The sequence below is a fragment of the Pelodiscus sinensis genome, chromosome 23 (assembly GCF_052426305.1).
Source record: "Pelodiscus sinensis isolate ZL-2025 chromosome 23, ASM5242630v1, whole genome shotgun sequence".
Lineage (NCBI taxonomy): Eukaryota > Metazoa > Chordata > Testudines > Trionychidae > Pelodiscus > Pelodiscus sinensis.
The window spans coordinates 24,237,864-24,257,975 of NC_143074.1; the positions used below are offsets into that span (position 1 = coordinate 24,237,864).

At 41.4% G+C, this 20,112-nt stretch overlaps 1 protein-coding gene and 1 long non-coding RNA gene across 9 annotated transcripts in view; one reads left to right on the forward strand and one right to left on the reverse strand.

Annotated features, from left to right (window-relative positions):
- Positions 1–4,334, forward strand: part of LOC142819334 (uncharacterized) — a 105,357-nt gene extending 101,023 nt beyond the window's left edge. The window contains exon 4 of one of the 2 annotated variants that reach the window (XR_012897193.1): positions 4,231–4,334. This is a non-coding gene — a long non-coding RNA (uncharacterized LOC142819334). Of the gene's footprint in view, positions 1–574; positions 692–4,230 lie in introns of those variants that run through there. The other variant, XR_012897194.1, reaches the window with a different exon arrangement.
- DENND1A (DENN domain containing 1A) overlaps positions 1–20,112 on the reverse strand; it is a 361,583-nt gene that overhangs the window by 192,134 nt on the left and 149,337 nt on the right. The gene's annotated exons all lie outside the window — the stretch shown is intronic.

A 20,112-nucleotide genomic window follows, 5' to 3' on the forward strand; every position in this document is an offset into this window, starting at 1 on the left:
AACCTCAGTGCAGACTCCGTGTTTGCCTGTCCACCTGCTTGCTTGTGGTCAAAGATGGCTGCTCATTTCCATTTCATTGCTCTGTTTGAACAATTCTAGCAGAACTCTTATCCTTTCTTCTAGCTTTATTTGCTTACTTTTTTTCCTCTAATCTAGCTGGTTGGTTCTCACTGTCCCAGGAGCAAGAACAGCAATCTGTCACTTTGTGCCTCTAGGACCAGGCAAACTTTATCCCCTCTCGCATGGTACTGGCCTACTTTTTCTTCTGTTTGCATTGCGAGCACTGGAGACACATGAATATAAATCCTGTGTCACAACTGTTATTTTTCTGGACCCAGCAGAGAAGATAGACAGTCACAAAGGGAGTGGTCAGAAACAGATCTCTCCTGCTCACTATATTATTTTAGCTTCAAAATTTAAAGTAACATGCAAGTGAAGCTTTGCACTGGGGACAGAGGAATGCTCAAACATTTAAAGGGAAAGGTCATCACAAGTTTTCGTGCTGCAGTAGTACCTTGGAGTTTTCAGGTTTCTTTAAATACACTGATGTTTATTTTTTCCTCTCCTCATACAGGTTTGTTGTTGGATTCATGGCACCAAGGGAGCTTGGCTTTAAAGTAGAAGAATACAAAAAGCAGTCCCAATAAAATGTCATATGCTCTACGTACACCCTAAAACTATTTGACACTCAAAATACTCTGCAAGGACCATCCTTCTTGTGGGAGAAAACAGATTACATGGTGGAACGGTTTACATCATATATGCTGGAGAAGAGGGGTCTAACTGTAATCATTTAAGGATTACAGGCCACATTGATGTGAGTGATTGATCCAGTGGTGGTCAATTTATTATGTCTAGTATAGACATAAATCAACCACCGATCTCTCTCCTTCTGATTCTGGTACTCCACTAGAACGAGAAGAGTAAGGGGAGTCACTGGTAGTTTGCTTGTGACTGAACTGTGACCATTTAAGTTCATTGGGTTAGATTTTTACATCATCCCTTTATACATTCCATATCAGATGGACGAGTACATGCACAGATGTTATAATGCTTGACTATACAGCACTTTTGTAAAAAATATGCACGATCAAGAACTGTAACTTGAGGCTCATGTATGGCCTTCTTTCATTCTTACCTTTAAAAACAGATATAGGGTAATTAGCTACTCTTGCATACAGTTTTCTTTTAAACTTAAGGGCTACTGTGACAAAGCTGTGGTTTCTTCACAGTCACAGTAAATATCAATATTAAAAATAGGGATGTGAAAGTTAACCAGCTACCCAGTTAACTATGCTTAAAGTTAAATGATGGAGCTAGAGCAGCTCCTACCTGCCGCAAGCAGGGAGCTTCTCCAGCTCTGCAGGGTGCAGGTGGGGGGCACTGCTCCAGGGCAGGCTCATTCTGCAGCAGACCTGGGTGCCCCACAGGCAGAGGCTGCTCCAGTGTGCCGGCTGATGCAGCCTTTGCCTGAGGTGGGGTGGGGAGGCGTTCCAGCGGTCCCCTTTCGTCAGTGAACTGATTAAATAATATTTAATTGATTAGCCAACTAAACAAGATTTTACATCCCTAGATAAAATGTCTCCTGAAAGTTCATTTCAGCCCTCTCTTTGCTCCTTTTGTCAGTATACCTTTGAAAACCTTTTCTTTAATGCTCAGTGTCCAACCTCCTCAAACTCATTTATTCTATTTGTTTCCATCGTTTTTCCTGGCCTTCTACTTCATAAGTTTACTTCTGTGAGGAGAACAGATTTGTCTGCCTCCATTAATTGAGTAATGACAAGATACTTAAGAAGGAAAATAATCCTCCTTCTCCCCTCCCCCCCCAAAAAAAAAAGAGGTAAAGAAGAAGATGGCATATTTTCAGATGTGGATTTTACCTTGGAGAAAGCCAAAGTGCAACACAGCCTTTAAAACAATCAAACAAAAATACCTATGGACACAGAGGTTGAATTTATAACCAAAACACTCTGTACCACATGTGACTTAAGTAGCACAACTGGTAGCACTACTGAGGATTTATGGCTTATGACTTGCTCATATTTAATTTGTAACCGAACACTTCCCCTTCCTCTTAGCTACCTTAGAACTTTTGATTAACTCTTGTTTTCACAGGTCACAGGTTAAACAAAGGAAGGGAAGCGCACTGCAGTGAAATTGCCCAGAGCACCACAGCAAAAAAGTGACCCTGTTTCAAACAACATTAAAATAAGTAATAGACTAGAGATTGTTCAAGACAGTTGAAGTTCAAAGACTCCAGTGAGCATAAATCAGAACATTACTGGAAGATAAACAAAATAAGCACTAAGGAAATGTTGCTGTTGAACCTGACATTGTTTTATTCCAGGGCTACATTCCATCTCTGTTTACAAGTCTCTCGCCAAGATGTCCTTTGTATTTTTAAATGACAATACTTTCCACAAATCACCAAAATTAAATTAGACTCTCTCCAGTTTAGCAGGGAGATGTCCCCTTCCCCCAATACATACACTTTGCTTTTCTCTTCTGCAGAAATATCTCAGCATGCAACCCAGCCACAAAGCTGGAGACAGGCAAGTCTGAAGGAAGTATGCTTATTCGTATAAAAAATAAGCAAATAAGGGCACAGGAAAACTGCTTTTTACACTATATAAGGTCTGCACAAACTCTGCTACACACGTTGCACAGTACCTTATTCAGTAACTCATATGTCATCACCTTTTTAGTGCACTCCTTGAAAATAGAAAACACCATTAGTTACATGTCTCATAATGATTAGGGTCAGTCAGAACCTTATAAGACAACTTCATTGTACTGCAGCTTTTAACACAAACATGTTTTATGTTTAAAGAACACTAGTGGGAAAACAATAATGCCATACAAAATCATCCAGGCAACAGCAAAGCCACATGTTCAAATCTGTTTGTAGAAATAAACAAACTACATACAGTATGCCCAGCAAAAATCCCCAAACCAAAAAAAAAACATCACCCCGCAATGGCTGCATGTAGCACATGTGAGCTAAACATCTGTCTAAAAGTGGAAATTATTTTGCACTACCCAGAAGTATTTTGTAACCTAACTCTACAGCAGCAATTTGTATGAGTACAAGGCCACAGCTCAGAAGTCTAAGTTTCGTTTCAATAGTCACATTTTAAACAGAAGCTATCACCCAACATTAACTGCCTCACGATAAAAATGCTATATTGTGGCCAACTTCAATTCTTATCTTTTGCAACATATTACTCTACTTGTAAGTCTTATGTGGAGGGAAACGGCTCTATTTATCATAGCAACAGAGTTAAGCATGTATTTTCTGACTGCACCCCAGAGAAGAAGAATATTAAGGTAGTTTGTGGAGGTAAAGCAAGGGAATTTTTCATCTATAGCCTATTGGAAATGGTAGGTACACACTTTTCACTCTCTCATTCCAATACCTCTATCCTCTCCCTCACTCCAAAAGTAAGAGATAACACGTTTGAGCTGAGTTTTCTGTGGAGAAAATGAACATTATGTGTTAGCAGCAATGAAGCTATGAAGAGAAGTACATCTTCCCTTCTACCAGAGAACTTGCACAAAGAGTTGAAAGAAACCTAATTATTAGTATAGTAAACAAGCAAACATTCATCTTGGGAACTAAAACAGTCTCCTAGGGGAAATCTCCTGCACTCAAGTTGCCTTGCATACCAAACTTAACTAGCACAGGACGGAATTCAAGAACACATAGTAAATGTTGGGTGTGTATGGATGTGTGTACCTATATCTCCCATTTGAATTCACAGTATTGTTATGGCCAAACTCTGTTCACAGATATGCTTAAGCAATAGTGTTTGCAAATAAAGCTGATATCTCTGCATGACTCTTAGATATTTATATACACATTTTAAAAATGGTGTGAAATACAATAACCATCTCACATTGCTTTCGCTAATGCATTTCAGGAGCCGTAGCTTTTACATTCTATAACTTTTGTCCACCTACAATTTCCTTACTATTATAGCAAATGATACAGAGAAATAAACACAATTATGTACATTTGTGGATTTATAATGCATATACCGAAAAAACACACAATTAAAACGTTTACTGAACTTTCTATAACTCTAGAGATTGGGCACATTAAAGTCCACAATACTCATTGTGTTGTATTTCAAATGTATGTATGCATTTAGTAATTACCTTTAAAATTATGCCTATTGTATACAATTGCTCTGAGGGTTAATAGAATTTTTTTCTTCATTTCTCTTTCAGACTTATCACACGGCTGAAATGGAGACTTCATTTCAAAGACTGAATTAAAGCAAAAGGAAAGAAAGATGCAGAACATAAATGTGTCAGCAGCTTTTTTTAAGCTGTTCCTCAATGAATGACTCTTTCAAGCTAAAAACTGCAAATAATTCCATATGCCTTACTGGCTGAAGCTATGCTACATACAGGTCTTAGTTAACTAATTGGACAAGACTTAAACCTCCAGGATTTAGTATGCTCTAATAATGTAAAGGATAGCAATAGTAATAAGAATTTAAAATCTGTCATTAGGCAAACACGCTCAAGCCAACACTTTATCTTCTTACAAATGGCCAAGCTTAACTTTTATTGGGATGAAGTGTAACAGCTCCCACCAGTCACAAATAAAGCTGAAGTGCTTGCACACACACAACATCAGCAAACCCAGTGGGTCAGCAACTGTGCTGAGCACTCACTAAACCTGGACTGAAAAGCTCCAAGATTTCTGGTCTCTGAGCCTCTCAACAGCACAAACATCTCAAAGGGGATTACCACGGAGCTTCGTGAAGAGGCGCTACAGACCTCTAAGCCTCCAGAACACATCCTTCTGCCTAAATATGGCATGAAATCAACACGAGTCCAAACATGCTGTTTATCACCAAAAAATGCTTCCTATTTACCACACCTGAATTCGGATGTGGTAAAGTGATGCCCCCCCACTGCCACGAGATCATAAAACCTGGGCTAGATAAACTTTCCAACTGGGACAGCACACAAACAGATCATCCATGCGAGGAGTCATGACATCACACTGAAAATGGAGTTTGATGTAGATTAATGAATTGTTAAAAATTTCGTCAGGGAGTCTCTCATACAGGAAGTTCTAGAAATAAAATTTCAGCACCTACATCTGACAACATCAGTTGGCATATTACACAGATATTGGAGAAAGGCATTCCAAACTTCCTCATTAGGCTTATACCCTCTCTATTAATTCATCTAAGCAAACAATTTCAGATTTTGTATGATTATCTATTTTAAAACCCTATTTAAGGTAAGTGATTAAAGCATCATGTTCCGTGACTTCAGTACACAGTGCTTTCATTCCATATAAAACAGCAAAGTGCTCATTGCCAGCACATTTCAGCTTCACTTTCATCTTCACTAGCATACAATGGGTTGCCTCCAGTGAACGTATAAGACAACAGATTATGTTATATTACAGTGACCTGTTTCCACTTACAGGAAAGCAACCATTTCAGAAAAATGAAATTACCCAAAAAATTCAAGTAAATAAATTCACTAAGTTATTGCAAAGTGTTTTGTAAGAAACAAGGCAAATCATTTTTATATAATCTCTTTCTTCCTCCGAAGAGAAAAGGTACCAAAAGATAACAAGAGATTTGTTTTTCCTCACCAAAAAACAGCTGTTTCTTTTTCAGTTATGAGCATTGGTAACAAATTGGAGGTTTTTTTATAATATACTTCCCTGTGAAATGTGAAGATTCCACTATCAGAACTTCTTTTGATTTTTAAGTGCTCATTAGAATGGAGGAGAGGCAGGAGCTAAAGCATGCAATCTTCTAAATCACTGCAGCTATCTCCTCTGTACCAGGCACTCTCAAAGCCAGGTGTAATGGTTGGGCACAAGAACACACAATGGAAGGAAAAGAGGATTCAAGTCACCACTGTCACTTGGTAAATCCTTCCAAGTCAGGTTTTTTTAACCATTAATTGTAATGAATACCTGCCGGCAAGGAACAACTAACTCCAAACTAATAGCTTCATGGGATAGACAAGTTAGTCTGTACAGAAAAAACAACAAATGGTCTGGTAGCACTTTATAGACTAACAAAACATGTAGGTGGGATCATGAGCTTTCGTGGGCACAGCCCACTTCTTCAGATGTTTGTGATATACCGAATTATGCAATCAGGAGTATTCAATCCTTTGTCAAAACTGAAAGATCTAGAACTCTATGAATTAATTAAAAAGAATCAAAACAGCAAGATTAAGAGTAAGCTCTCAGAACACTCCCACAACATCAGGGCTACCAGCGTAGCTCAAAATAGGGACTGTTTACATTTTTAAAGATACCTAAGTATTTTACCATATCTTTCTAGTAAACTGGAGTCTCTGGTTGAGCAAATTAATATATGTATCTCCACTGACTTCAATGGAGTTACTCCTGATTTACACCAATGTAAGAGAGAGTAGAATCAAGCCAAATATTTCCTTTGCCAGTGCCATTTGAGATTGTGTCAACAAATAAAATACAGACAGCAGCATGTCTGAGAGACTGGGTCAACTGATGAAGGCGCATACTGAGGGGCTAAAAATAGCAGTGCAGGTGTTCAGGCTTGAGCTGGCATCGGGCTTTGAGATGTGACCTCTCCACCAGCCGGAACTTGAACATCTATACTGCTATTTTCAGGACCAGAGCATGTGCCCAAATCAGCTGACCTCAGCTCAGAGCGACTCCTATGGATGTTCTTTTGCAGCGCAGATCTACATCAGACAATTATTTGGGTTCGCAGGCCTCTGAAAACAATGTTCATTAATTCAAAATGTAGAAAACCTGGTCCTTAGTTCTCAGTCATAAATCACTACCAAGATCCAAAAAGCCCGATGAGTCAAAGCTGTGGGCAAAGTTCCTTCTTCCAGAAGTTCCTACTCACTTGTGTATTTCTTGTGCCAAGGCTCATCCTCAACAGCCATTCTGAACAATATTAATCATTTAATATTGTAAACACTAACAGAAAAGAATTGTAGTTTTAAAATCACAAAGAAGATATTGTTAATGCAAACAGATGGGGGATGCATTATATATCTGCCAAGACTTTCTCATGCAAGAGCTATGGCATCAGATATCTCAAAGCAGAGGAGAAAAGTACACTCCTTACCTGACTTCAGGTATTTCTGATGCTATCAGCTCATTAGAAGAAATAATAGGGCCCTAAACTTTAGACTTAGCAGGTATGTACAAGGAAATGATTTTCAAATACTATAATTTAAAAATAGCAAGTTACATTATATTTTACTATTGATCTGTTATTTTAAGATTTGTTTAATGTATAGAAGAAAGTTTCCAATAAATATGAAACTACTTCCCTCCATCCATGCACCAAAGCAATTCTCTCATGGTATTTAACAATATTCCTCTTCCTAGACAGACTTACCCTTACCATCCAAAACCTGGGCTTACTTGTGTTCACCTAATTAGAATGTAAATTGCAAGAGAGAAGAGCCTTGTCATTTCATCTGCTTGTAAGTCACCTTATAGTTCTCTTGCTCTACATAAATAAATATTATGCCATTTTAAATAGGAAGGAAGCATCTGGAGCCACAAAAACAATGTTTCCATCTATGTAATAAAACAACAATTGAACACATAAAATGTTTACTTTTTAAAAAAATAATCCAGGCTAGGAACTTGTATACATCAGGTTTGGCAAATGGAATTTAAAATGATCTAACTACAGACCTTCCAAATAATTCTGTTTTTCAGCAGAAAGTGGAGCCTATCTATGTATGCTATGGTCAGGTAATTATGAAGTTTTATATAACGTCAGGTCAAACAACATGTTTGATGCTTCTTGCATTCTCACTTACAAAATGAAATTGAAAAACAATGTGATCCCTTTCGTGGCTCATTTGGGAATTACTTGCATGCTAAATTCCCAACTCGGCCATTTGTGAGTTCTAATGTCTTCCCCTACACTTTGTAGAACTCAATACATTATTATTCTCTCTTCTACTGTTATAGACTCTCAGTCTATTATATCGACACATTCTCACACTTGCAAGCTTAAATACATACACACATCTCCATAGCAACATCTGTGCATGTTGATGAGATGCAGGCTTTCCTACCACGAATCAGCCAACAACCTTCTTTGAACATAAGCCTTTATTTCTTGATTTCTGCAATACAGGGATTCAAGTTTTGTCTGTACATCAGAGCCTAATTCATTCAAAAATGGGCCTATGCTCAATGCGTCTCTCATTTTAAAGAGGCCACCTGAATCCATTCCTTCCCTTGCTTTGTGGATTTCTTCCCCCTGAATATTACCTCCAGTTTTGTTCTAACTTTCTTTTGATGAATGCCCAATTGATCTTCCATGGTGCACAGTTTGTTTAATCACAGTATCCCATGAGATTTCACTTAAAGTTCTGTAGTTTAAGCTTGTAATCCCTAAAGCTCTGTCAAATAGGAGACTTGACCCCAGATTTTAAAGAACTTGGCTCATAACAGGTACTCAAATATCTTTTTCTTATGTAGCATCTACAATGTGTATAACTGAATGCCAATACAAATACATTTAAAGAAGTTGGCCATCACTCACCACTGTATCTTGAAAATCATTTCAGTGCCAATTTGAGAATAAATTTCCATTTCTCACCTAGCGTGACGAGATATAACCAGCTTTAGCAAACCTCGTCATCACTGGTACAAAGAATCCCGAATTCACTACCAAACATGGCTTTTCCCCAAACAGCTGAACTGACTTAAGAAACGGAGAGGCAGAGTGATTCACAAAAGATAGAGCAATGGACTTGAATACAGCTCTGATAACATGAAGTTAGAAAACTGTAACAATGCCGAGTTAGGATAGAACATTTTTACTTTTTGAGTTAAGCTAATATATGAAAAGACATCTTGAGGTAACAATTTCAAGGGTCTTTTGTTAGTGTGCTAATATCAAATCGGGACATCACACATGGAAAACTGAAGTTTGAGTTTGTCAAATCTCTCATCCTTTTGGGGATTCTTAGTGATCACTCTAAATGCTTTCAAAAGAAGTCCAAGGAAGCTGCACTGCGAATTCATCTAAATAAAACTAATGCAGAGAGACTTCAGCATTACAGTTTGGAATACTATGTCGTAACTTCTGACTAGCACCTCTGCCTTTTCCTCCAAAAAAGGAAACACACTGCCTTATGCATGAACAAGCTGTGAAAAAAAATCTCAACCCCCCTCTCCCGCTTCCCCCCCCCCAAAAAACCAAAAAAACCCAATTTCAATATCTGGCAGAGAAATTGTGTTTTATTTGTGATTTTTATGTAATACACGCCAAATAAATTGACTGCCCTTTCTTATATACCTGTTTCTAAAAGCAGTCTGAAGCCAGACTGCTGAATAGGAAGAGCACACCTTCTTTGCATAAAAATCCACATCTACAGTACCTGGATATAGATATGCTAAATACAATGTATTTGTTTAGGTGGTGAATTCTGGAGCTTTATTACACCACATGCACACAATTAAGAATCTGTGTAAAACTGATTTCCTAATCAGTTTAAAGACATGTCTTCTCTTAACCTGAATTTGAATGGGTAGAGATTTCGTCGACTGAAGTGCATGAGGGATGATTTCAGAGAATCGGCGCCAATGTTTTACGGTGGATCGGTAAGCCTCCACTTTTTTAGTTCAAGGATTTCCAGATTCTAACCCAAGTCCTTGCCTCGGCACCTCAGGATCCTTGGCCAGTTGGATATTTCACTCACATGTCCACCGAGTGCTAGAGCTAGATTAATTTAACAACAAAACCCAGAGACAGAGGAGCTTCCTAGAGCCTGCACTTTCTTCTCTCAGCTCCTTGTGTCCCAGACTCAGAATAGAAGAGGAAAAGCTTCTGCACCCTGGTCAGGTTTATGCAGAGCCATTTAGGGAAGTGCAAAGGGTATTCCCAGGTAGATCCCCTGCAGTTTCCACGAGGTAGAAGGCCATTGCTCCCATGCGATGAATAGAGCCCTTAGTTCTTATCAAGCCGGTTCTCATGCCCCCAGCTTTTCATTTCAAGACTCCTTTGGAGCTCAGGCAGTTCCTCACTGTGCTTTGAACCAGCAAGTATAAATGTTTCTTTCCACGTATCTCTCCTTGCCGGGATTTAGCACTTTGGAATGAGAGACTCTGAAACTTAAAGCATTAAGATTACAAAACATTTTTTGCATTTTCCACTATATTCATCTATTGTCTGTGAAATTAAGTGGGAGGGCCCCATAAACTCCTGCAGTCATGTGGTCTCCTGTCCCTTCTCAATGGCCAGAGCTATACAACTGCTCTTAATTTCTCAGTGTAAAGCCAAGGGAGGAAGTTCTCAAGTGAGTATGCCTGAGAACAAAGGCAAAGGGCTGCAACACCTAATAAAGGTGAAACAGTCTGCTTGCATTTACCAACCAAATACTGACTATTACAATTACAAGCACAAAGACATCAATACGCGAAGAAATGGAGAGCAACAGTTTGGCAAAGGAGGGCTCTCCGAGCACATCTGATGAGAAGATGAAGATGCAGAACTGAACTCAAAGTGCTTGACAAATGATACAAAAGGTCTGAGAGGCGCAACCGGATGGTTTTGGAATTATAAACGCAGCAGTATTCGACACGATACCAACAGAAACACTCTGAACAGTGTTTTAACCTGGCCATTAGTAAGCAAGGGAGGGAGATAACGGGGGAAGAAGCAGTGAGGGGGCAGTTCTGCCTTACAGCTGCTACTGCAGTAATTCTCTTGGACATGACAAAACTAGTTCTAAAAAAAAATGTAAGCAGTTTGGCAAAGGGGCTGAATCAAATAGCAAGATATGACAGATGACATGACAGCCTGGAGATCACTCCAGAGCCCACAATACAGAGTGCCTTCACATTTACAGAGAAAGGATTCCAAAGGCTTAGCTATCAAGGAATCCCTTTTCTTTAAACAAAGTAACAAAGTTTATATAAAAATGCTGGAAGAGTGAACTCTAGATGTGTCAAGACATCTGGCATCAGTTGAAATCCATCACATTTAATTTGGGGATCAAAGAGTAGTTTTACATCCATCAGAAGTTGGGATGGCAGATTTTGAACAGCTCTTTTTCCCCCCCTACACAGATTATCTCCTTTTCTCCATGACCAAAGAATTGCTCCCTCTTATTTAGAGGTCAAAACACAGGTGTCCCTTGGACTGACCTGTGTATTTCAATATTCAGTTTGGTCTGAAATCACAGACTTCAATGGCAGCATCAACTTTACAGTAAATGAAAGGTATTCCATGTGAACAAAATGGACAATGTATATTGTACTCTGTTTTGAATTACATCTGGAAATCGGTCAGACTGTATCATACTTGTATCATCATGACCTTGTAATGCTAATGAGCTTAATGTCCAAATGAAGAGGAAAAACCTCACACAAGCCAGAACTGTACTCTCAAGGGCCACACTAAAATGTTTTAGGGACCCTTACTCAATTACTGGAGAAATGTATCAAGCAGTTAAACATTTACTTCAGTGTCTGCTGCTGCCTACCACTGAAGTTAATTGCTCTCAAAGGGCAGTTCACACTTGTTTCAGTGCTTTCCATCTACGTCAATAGTCACCAACCAACCACAGAGGTTGGAGGAAAAATGAACTCGGAAGTAACTAAGAACCCAAGGATAGAATAAATACAAGTCTGAGGAGATCCACAGACTAACTTTAACAACTATAGAGTAGAGATGGTAGATATCGTGTAATTAAATAGTCGTGTAACTGAATGAAATCTTATCAGCTACACAACTGTTCGATAGTCCTTGGAGGTAGGGTCAGCAGCCAGCATGCTCCCCGCCCGACTGCCACAGGGGACCAGGTGGGAGCTGATCCACCAGTGAATCCAGTTTAAAATCCAGCTCCCCACACAGACCAGCTACCTGCTGCCCCGCGCTGCTACCTCTGATATAGACAGAGCAGCGTGGGATGGCAGTAGCCATTGTTCACGGGGGTCCAAGCTCCCCACAGATAGAGGTTGTTCCGTGGCAGCAACCCTGTCCATAGGGGAGCAGGCTGTGTTCCCTGTGGACAGAGGCTGCTTTGCGGCACCTTTCCCTGTCCCCGCCCCGTGTGCTGTTGCCTCAGAGGCGCTAGTGCTGGGGGGGGGGGGGGGGGAAGGGGACTGGCTTTTAAGCCTGTAAGCCAGCACCCCGTGCATGTCGAGCTTCAGACTATCCCCCTCACACTCCACACTATTGCCTATCAGAGGCAGCAGCACAGGGGTGGAGAGGGCGGGCAGATCCAGGGCTTGTGGGGACCCTGCTTAAAGCCAGCTCCTCACAGGCACCAGCTCCCGCTCCCTACCCTCGCTATCAGAGGCAGCGGAGGGAGAGGGGGTGTAGCTGACTACATGTTGACATCCCTACTTTAGAGGCCCAGTAGTTCCCCATAATTAGTAAATTACATACTCCAAAGTGTCCCAAGTACCACCTCTCTTTTCCTCTAGTCAATGCCAAGATCTGGAAGAGGAGTACTCACACCCAAGACGGGAAGTAGTGGTTAGATACGATTTGGAAGTAACCACAGATTCAGAACAGTGTCTAGAAAAGCAAACAACAGGAGCAGAGTCAGAAGAGAGCAACCAAAGGTCTGACAGTGAACATGAAAGCTTACGGTTACTGTCACCTCAGGAAGACTGCATCTGTCCCAGAACCACTGGCATCAACCGTACTTCTCAGCCAATATGTGACTAAAAGCCTCAGTTCCATGGATCAATGCATGGAAAACCCATGGAGAATACAGACACATTGAGGGGCACGTTTATGGGAAAGGCTATATCTAGGCTCATGATGATATAGATCCCCTTCATGAAGGCACAGGAAAGGCAAGCATGTTGAGAATGATTGATGAACAACTTAGATTTCCGTGCAGAATATTTTACATCACACTATGAGCTAGCTAAAAAAGCTAAACGCAGTTGGCTTTGTGGAAATGTGCAAGGGTTTGCAATAGTCTACTCCATGAAACTGCATTGATTCTTAGAGCCTTATTAACAACAAATTACTTCCTGAAAATGAACATAAGAACGGCCGTACTGGGTCAGACCAAAGGTCCATCTAGCCCAGTATCCTGTCTACCAACAGAGGCCAGCACTAGGTGCCCCAGAGAGGGTGGACCGAAGACAATGATCAAGCGATTTGTCTCCTGCCATCCCTCTCCAGCCTCTGACAAACAGAGGCCAAGGACACCAATTCTATCCCCTGGCTAATAGCCTTTTATGGACCTAACCTCCATGAAATTATCTAGCTTCTCTTTAAACTCTGTTCTAGTCCTAGCCTTCACAGCCTCCTCTGGCAAGGAGTTCCACAGGTTGACTACACACTGTGTGAAGAAGAACTTTCGCTTATTAGTTTTAAACCTGCTCCCCATTAATTTCATTTGGTGTCCTCTAGTTCTTCTATTTAGGGAACTAATAAATAACTTTTCTTTATCGGCCCTCTCCACACCACTCATGATTTTATAGACCTCTATCATATCCCCCCTCAGTCTCCTCTTTTCTAAACTGAAAAGTCCCAGTCGCTTTAACCTCTCCTCACATGGGACCCGTTCCAAACCCCAGTAAGGCAATAAGCGGTCAGGAGGAGAAAGAGAGAGAAGATATCAAATAATTATTAAAGGAGCTAAATATTATCTGCTTCTAGAAAGAATATTCCATTGGCCTGTGCCTTCCTCTCACTGGGCAAGAAACTGGGCTTAAACATGGACATTCATGTAGCTTCCCTGCACTAGGAGTGAACGTCACTATTCTAAATAGGCACACAGTGCTAAGGAACACTGCAGATGACTCTTTACAAAAGAGTCTGTTAACCTGGGTTATAATTAGTGTCATAACATCAAGTAACACGATGCACCAAGAACTGTACTTTCTACAACTTATGCTCAGAGATCCAAATTATCCTATTATGATCCTAGGGGGTTTCTGAGGCTGTGGTTGGAATGTATACCTCAGGAATGTGAGAACTGAGAGGGTCAGATAAAAATCGCTTTACATGCTGTGAACCAACACAATCTGTTTCCAGCTAGTCACATCTGGAGTTTAAAATTATTCTAAATATAGTCCTCTAGCCACACCAATACCTATTTTGGAGGCTAGGTAGGATTTGAGATCACACAAGTTTGTGCTGAAGACTATAGATCAAGAGGCCAGAGTGCCTGACATTTGGGCATGGTGGACACAACTGTGATGCAGGCTTCATTTTGTAAAATCAAATGTTTCCATCTGTATCAGAGATACTTTTTAATAAAATCCATCTGGCCTTGACAATGTCTCTTTCAAAGAATTCTATTATGAATGTTAAGCAACACAAAAGCTTGGGAAATAATTTCTCAGCAAATAAAACTGTGGTGTTTGGTGGGGGTTGATTGTTTTTAAATAATATTCTTCACGGGCTCTATGAAAAATATTTGCCTTCAAAGGAGGAAAGAATTTAGAAAATCTACGTGCTTTTAAACATTCTCTGTGTGTAGTAACAGAATTAAGCTCATTTTTGCCATTACCGAAAAGTGTTCAAGGAGATTTGTGAAAACACTGCAGCAACCATGTAAAAATAGTGCAGCTGCCTTGAAAGCTGACCAGGGCATTCACAGACCATCATTTCCATGCCAGAGGTTTTCTTTCAGCCAGCCAGCCAGCCAATTTAAATTACTGAAAACCAAGACACCTATCATTAAAATTGTATAGTAATCTGGAAAATTAAAATTGTAATACGATGTGATAAATTTCTGGGTTTCAGATTCGAGAGCAAGCTGCTGATATGGTAGATCTGCCATGTAGCAGAAAGCTAAGACTACCCCATTTCTTTCCCAGAACACTAAAGCCTTTATAAGTGTTTGTTTCCTTTCCTAAATGGTGCACAATTAAACCCCATGATTTTGTTATGTTAATTATTTAGGAGCTCAGCTTCTTTAAAGATGATGTGTCATTAACAGTACAGATGTTAGACGCTATGCACTTTTCAACAAAGATGGAGAAAAAGCCTTTATTGAGTAGTGCTGAATTGTACATAAGGATGCTGTCCCTTTGAGAATACCAGAGGAAGGGGTTCTGCTCAGGGCTCAACATTTGCTGCACTCTTGGTGCTCTGTAGAAGAAAGTATTTCTATCCTAAAACATACTGAACAGTTTGCCGAGTGCTCTAGTTCATGGGTTCCCAAACTGGGGGGGCATGAAGAAATTCCGGCGGGGGGGTGCGAGGCGACCCAGCCACAAACACACCCATCAATCCCACCCAAGTTCTGCTGCTATTTTTTTTGGGGGGGGGAGGATTGCTCAAAAATCAAAAAGGGGGGTATGATGCCGAAAAGTTTGGGAACCACTGCTGTAGTTTAATAAAAAAAAGATAACTGTGAAGAACCTGAATGTTGCGTCCTTGCCGGTTGGGCTTCAGGTCCATACATATCTCTATATCCATTTGGTTAAGAATACATGGCTAACTACCCACATTTATAATTTACCATGAAGAGGAAACTTGAGAATCCCCCTCATCTGAAAGAGCCCCTTTGCTGGAGGTGACTAAGAGACGCTTTCCCAACCGATCATATTCCAGTCAAAGGGAAGGTTTCTCTTGCCTTTTTTCCATTGCAAAGCACATGACGTTTATTACTGTGCACTGTTCCCTTTCAACAGCCAACTATGCCAGTTACTGAAATGTAAGGCTCTAGATTAGCATCATACTATGAGATCAGTCTGGACTTCACAGTCAGCAGGCTGCAAAAACCCTAACTAACGCTCACAACATCTTGGTGATTTGTACTATTGGTGTCACTGTGTGGGTCCCAGGATATTAGAGAAACAAGGTAAGTGAGGTATTATCTTTTAATGAACCAGCTTCCATTTGTAAAAGCGCAAGCTTTCAAACTCACATAGAGCTCTTCTTGAGGTAGTTGTGAGATTCCCATTTTACAGATATTAAGGAAATAGTCTGTTACTCATACAGCAAATCAGTGGTAAAGCTAGGACTAGACCTTGAAATTCCATCCTCCCTATGCCAAAGGACTTGTCTATACTGGCACATTTTGTCACCAAAACCTGTCTTTTGGAGACAAAACAATGAGAGTATTTACACTGTGGTATGACTTTTGTTGGGTAAATACTCAGTTTTGGTGACAAACATCTTCCACCTCCTGAGAAAATTCTGTCAACAAAGAGCCAGTACAGATTCTGTTTGTTACCTTCCCACAATGCCTGCCCTAATGGCTCTGCTCAGTGTTTTGTGATCTCTGCTGCCCTGCAAGCATGAACCCCTCCCAAAGCTCCGAGAAGTATCTGACAGCTGAGCGAGCTACTCCATTTGGGGAACAAAAAGAGCAAAACATTGAAATGCTTCTGTTCTGCCCTGCTAGGAACATAGTGGCAGGCAGACTGCTGCTGCAGGGAGAAGGCTTGAGAGACTACTGTACTGACTGGACATTTTTCAGCACAGAGAGCTCACAGAGCTATGATACTTTCCCACATGGCTTTGCTCTGTCGACAGGGAGCTAGCAATGTGTCCATGAAATGTCGATAATGGGAGCCAGAAAAACTGTTTTGACTGGTTTTTATTTTAGGTGACTTTTGCATGACAGCACTTGTGTCACCAAACCTTCCCAGTTTAGATGTATCCATACTCAATCAGGCTGCCTCCAAAGCTACCAAAAGTCTCTTCCCTGTCAATTGAATGAGGCTGCAAAACAACCACTGGGCAACCACCAAGCACTATGCAAGCCAACTTAGGGCTTTTCCATGCATTTTTCCATCTCTTACACAGGCTCCTGCTTACTTAATTACTAGTGCATGCCCTGTGGGCTCCTGACAGCTTTTGTTTTTGGAAGGAGGAAGTTCCCTTGTAATCTCACTGGGTAAATGTTATGGGCATCTGTCAGCAAATTTGAGAATGGCTTCACTCCTGACAGATGCATTTTGTAAACCTTCTGAGCATAAACCAAAGTGAGCCATTCATGAAAAAGGATCTTTCAGTCTAGTGCCTTAACTGCTCTCTCCTTACCTCTTTGAAGTCGTGGAATTGGGTTTTCCCAAGGTGATGTGCTAATGCAAAATGCATTAGTGTAAAATGGGAAATCCCAACCCACACAGGACCAAAGGGTTAATAAATGTGACAGAATGTAATGACTACTGTTACAATTGCTTGGCAACTAGGGAAGTAGGAATGAAGTAAAAAGAGTTTCCGGTAAATAAGTAAGTCATTCCTCATCTCTACTGGACTCCATTGGTCAGGATATAATAGTCATGGCTTTGCCAATTTCACCAACTGGCAGGTACATAGTATAATAACTAATACTGGAAGATTTACCCAATGCTGCTCAGGTCTTTAGCTCATGTTTTGTTTTTCTTCATTTAACTCATTGTGTTGGGGTGGGGCTGAGGATGAGGGGTTCTGTCTGCAGGCTTCCCCAGGGAGATATGACTACTCCAGCCATCCCTCACTGCAGATGTTGGGGCCAGGTGAGAAGTGCCCTGCCATAGCTGCTGCCACTCCAGGGTGCATAGCTGGGTGAAAGGTGCATGTGTCTCGGCTGGGGCAGGGCCAGGTTTGTCTGCACCTGCGCTCCCCAGCCAGAGTGAGGAATGCAGCAAACTATGCACTTTCCCTTTGCTCCCTGATGAAGGTGAACAGTCAGCAATGTTCCTGTACAAATAGGGGGGAGCTGCAGCCTCACTTGTTCTCCATAAAGGGTGCCTGGGAAGTAGGAGGCTCAGGGCTGGGGCAGTCCTGGACTGGAAAGCAGGGTGCCCCCAGCAGGCCCTTTCACCAGCCTGGTGAGTCTGTCTCGTTTCTGCACCATTTTAATGCATCTCTGTAGGCACGGGGAGGCGGGGGGGGGGGGGGGGAGGGAAGCAGAAGCTCGCCCCACCCCCACCCAACCAAACCCTTACCTTGTTTTAAATTTTAAGAAAAAGCTGTATACCAATTTGGTGGTCCTAGCGCTTCCTGTTTAGGAGAAGTTCTTGAACTAACAGATGGATGAACAGGCAGACTCGCTCACTCAGACAAACTCTTGAATATACGGCAGATTTAGAATTTGTGTAATGGTTTACATTTCAAGTCATTTGATAAATATAAACTAAGATCTAAACAGTTTTTGCAAAAGTTAGAATTTTCCCTTGGCATAACTTTGTATTGAAACATAGTAAATTGCACTGCCCCTTGCTGGGGGAAAATTGTTAATTGATGAGCTAGCCCTTAAACATTGGGCTCACATTGAGCATTTTTGTTTCCGTCTCAATAAAAATAGGAGAAGTTTATTTGCTTCAGTGGCACTGAACTGGATCAGGAAGGGCTTCTCCAGTCACCTGCTGTTGTTTTTTCTGGGAAGTACTTTCCATAAAAGCACCCTCTTTTCCAGGGGCCATTTCACCAGATGAACATGCTCATGCCATTGATGCGCCTCATTCATGCTGCCATGAAACTGGGCCTTCATCGACTTTCTTAAATACTCGCATTCAAGCAGCATTTAAATACTAAGAGCCACATTATTCCCTTTGCTTTGAGACACAGGGGATGCAACATGGCCCAGGCCAAGCCAAACAAGTTGGCATTAAGAGAGTACAGGCAGCTCTTGGTTAGGACGCCATGTGTTTGAAGGAACTTGGTGAGGCAGAGGGGTGGAGAAGGGGCATGACAGCATCCCTTTCAAGCAACAGAAATTACTACTTTCTTATAAACAGCATCAACTTCTTCAAAGCCTACTCTAAGCCTCTTTAAGTGCTGCCTATGGAAATACCTCAGTGCTTTTCTGCACTGACCAGTCTAGATAATATGGGTTTAAATATCTGCACCCTTTACAAACTGGCACTTTCACTGTTGTGTTCCCTGGTGGAACAACACTGGGGCAGACATGAGCTTACAATATGTTCCTAGCGTTGACAAATCCTTAAAAGGATACAACATATTGCATGTTTGAGAAGACTGCACTGAAAGCACAGCGCATAAGGCAGGGACGGGGAACCTTTTTCAGGCTGGGGGCCCAATGACCCACAGAGAAATAAGTTGGGGGCCACACAAAAGTGAAAAGCAAAATAAAAATAAAAAGCCAAATAAAATAAAAAACTAATGAAAGATGCAGACACTCCCCACATTTCCCTAGCACACAAGAGCCTAGGGGAGCCCAGGCTAGTAGATTGTGTCTCCTCTCCTACACTCTGGGGTAGGGCCAAAAAAGAAGAGTTTCGTGTGAGGGAGGGGGCTGCTGGGAACCAGGCTTGGAGTGTGAGGTCTGGGAGGGAGGGTGCAGGAGTGGGTTGGGGTGTCTGGGAAAGTGGTAGGGTGCAAGATCCGATTGTGGGAGGGAAGGCTGAGTAGGAATAGGGTGCAAGAGTCTGGGCAGGAGGGGGAGCACAGGACTAGAGCACCAGTCTAGCTCCCTGATGCTGGGGGAGCCCCGAGCCTCGGACCCGGATCCAAGCAAGATGGGGGCCACATCTAGCCCCCAAGGCCGTAGGTCCCCCCCCCCCCCCAGGGGAACTGTGCTGCCCAGGAATCAATGAGTTAAGGAGTAGCACAGAAAGAAAAATCACTCCTTGTAGTTAGGCTCCAAACTCAGACCTGTGTATTTTAGACTACCACATCTACGGGCCAAATCCCTTTTAATAGCACAGGAATGGAAATCCCTCAAACCTATGACTGTATAACTTAGAAACTTACCAATTTTAACCATTATCTCTTGCTCTGCCATTGAGCAGTATCAGCTGGCTCTAAAAGTTTAATGTAAAATGGAAGTTAACAAACAAAAGACTATGCTGATAGAGTTGAGATTCTGATTTACAAGTTTGGGATCAGAAAAAAAAACAATTAAATGTTGCTAGAGAGAGCAAAACAAATTGACAGTCTGATTACTGGGGGGTGCATGCGCGCAAACTCTATAACTTTAATAATCTCAAACCTGAATGCCTTAGTGCTTTTGAACACTACTAGAGAAAACTTCCCTCCAACATGCAGTGGCAGTCTTCCCTTACTGCAGGTTCTAGAGTGAGATTTGGAAGCATTTTACTATCACACTCTTCATAATTCAAACCCTGTTTTGTGTCTGTCTTTATAGGTCATTGTTGGCCAGATGGAAAATATTAAGGAAAAAGGATTGCAACTAAATCAATCGGCTGTAGTCTGCTGCCAAAAG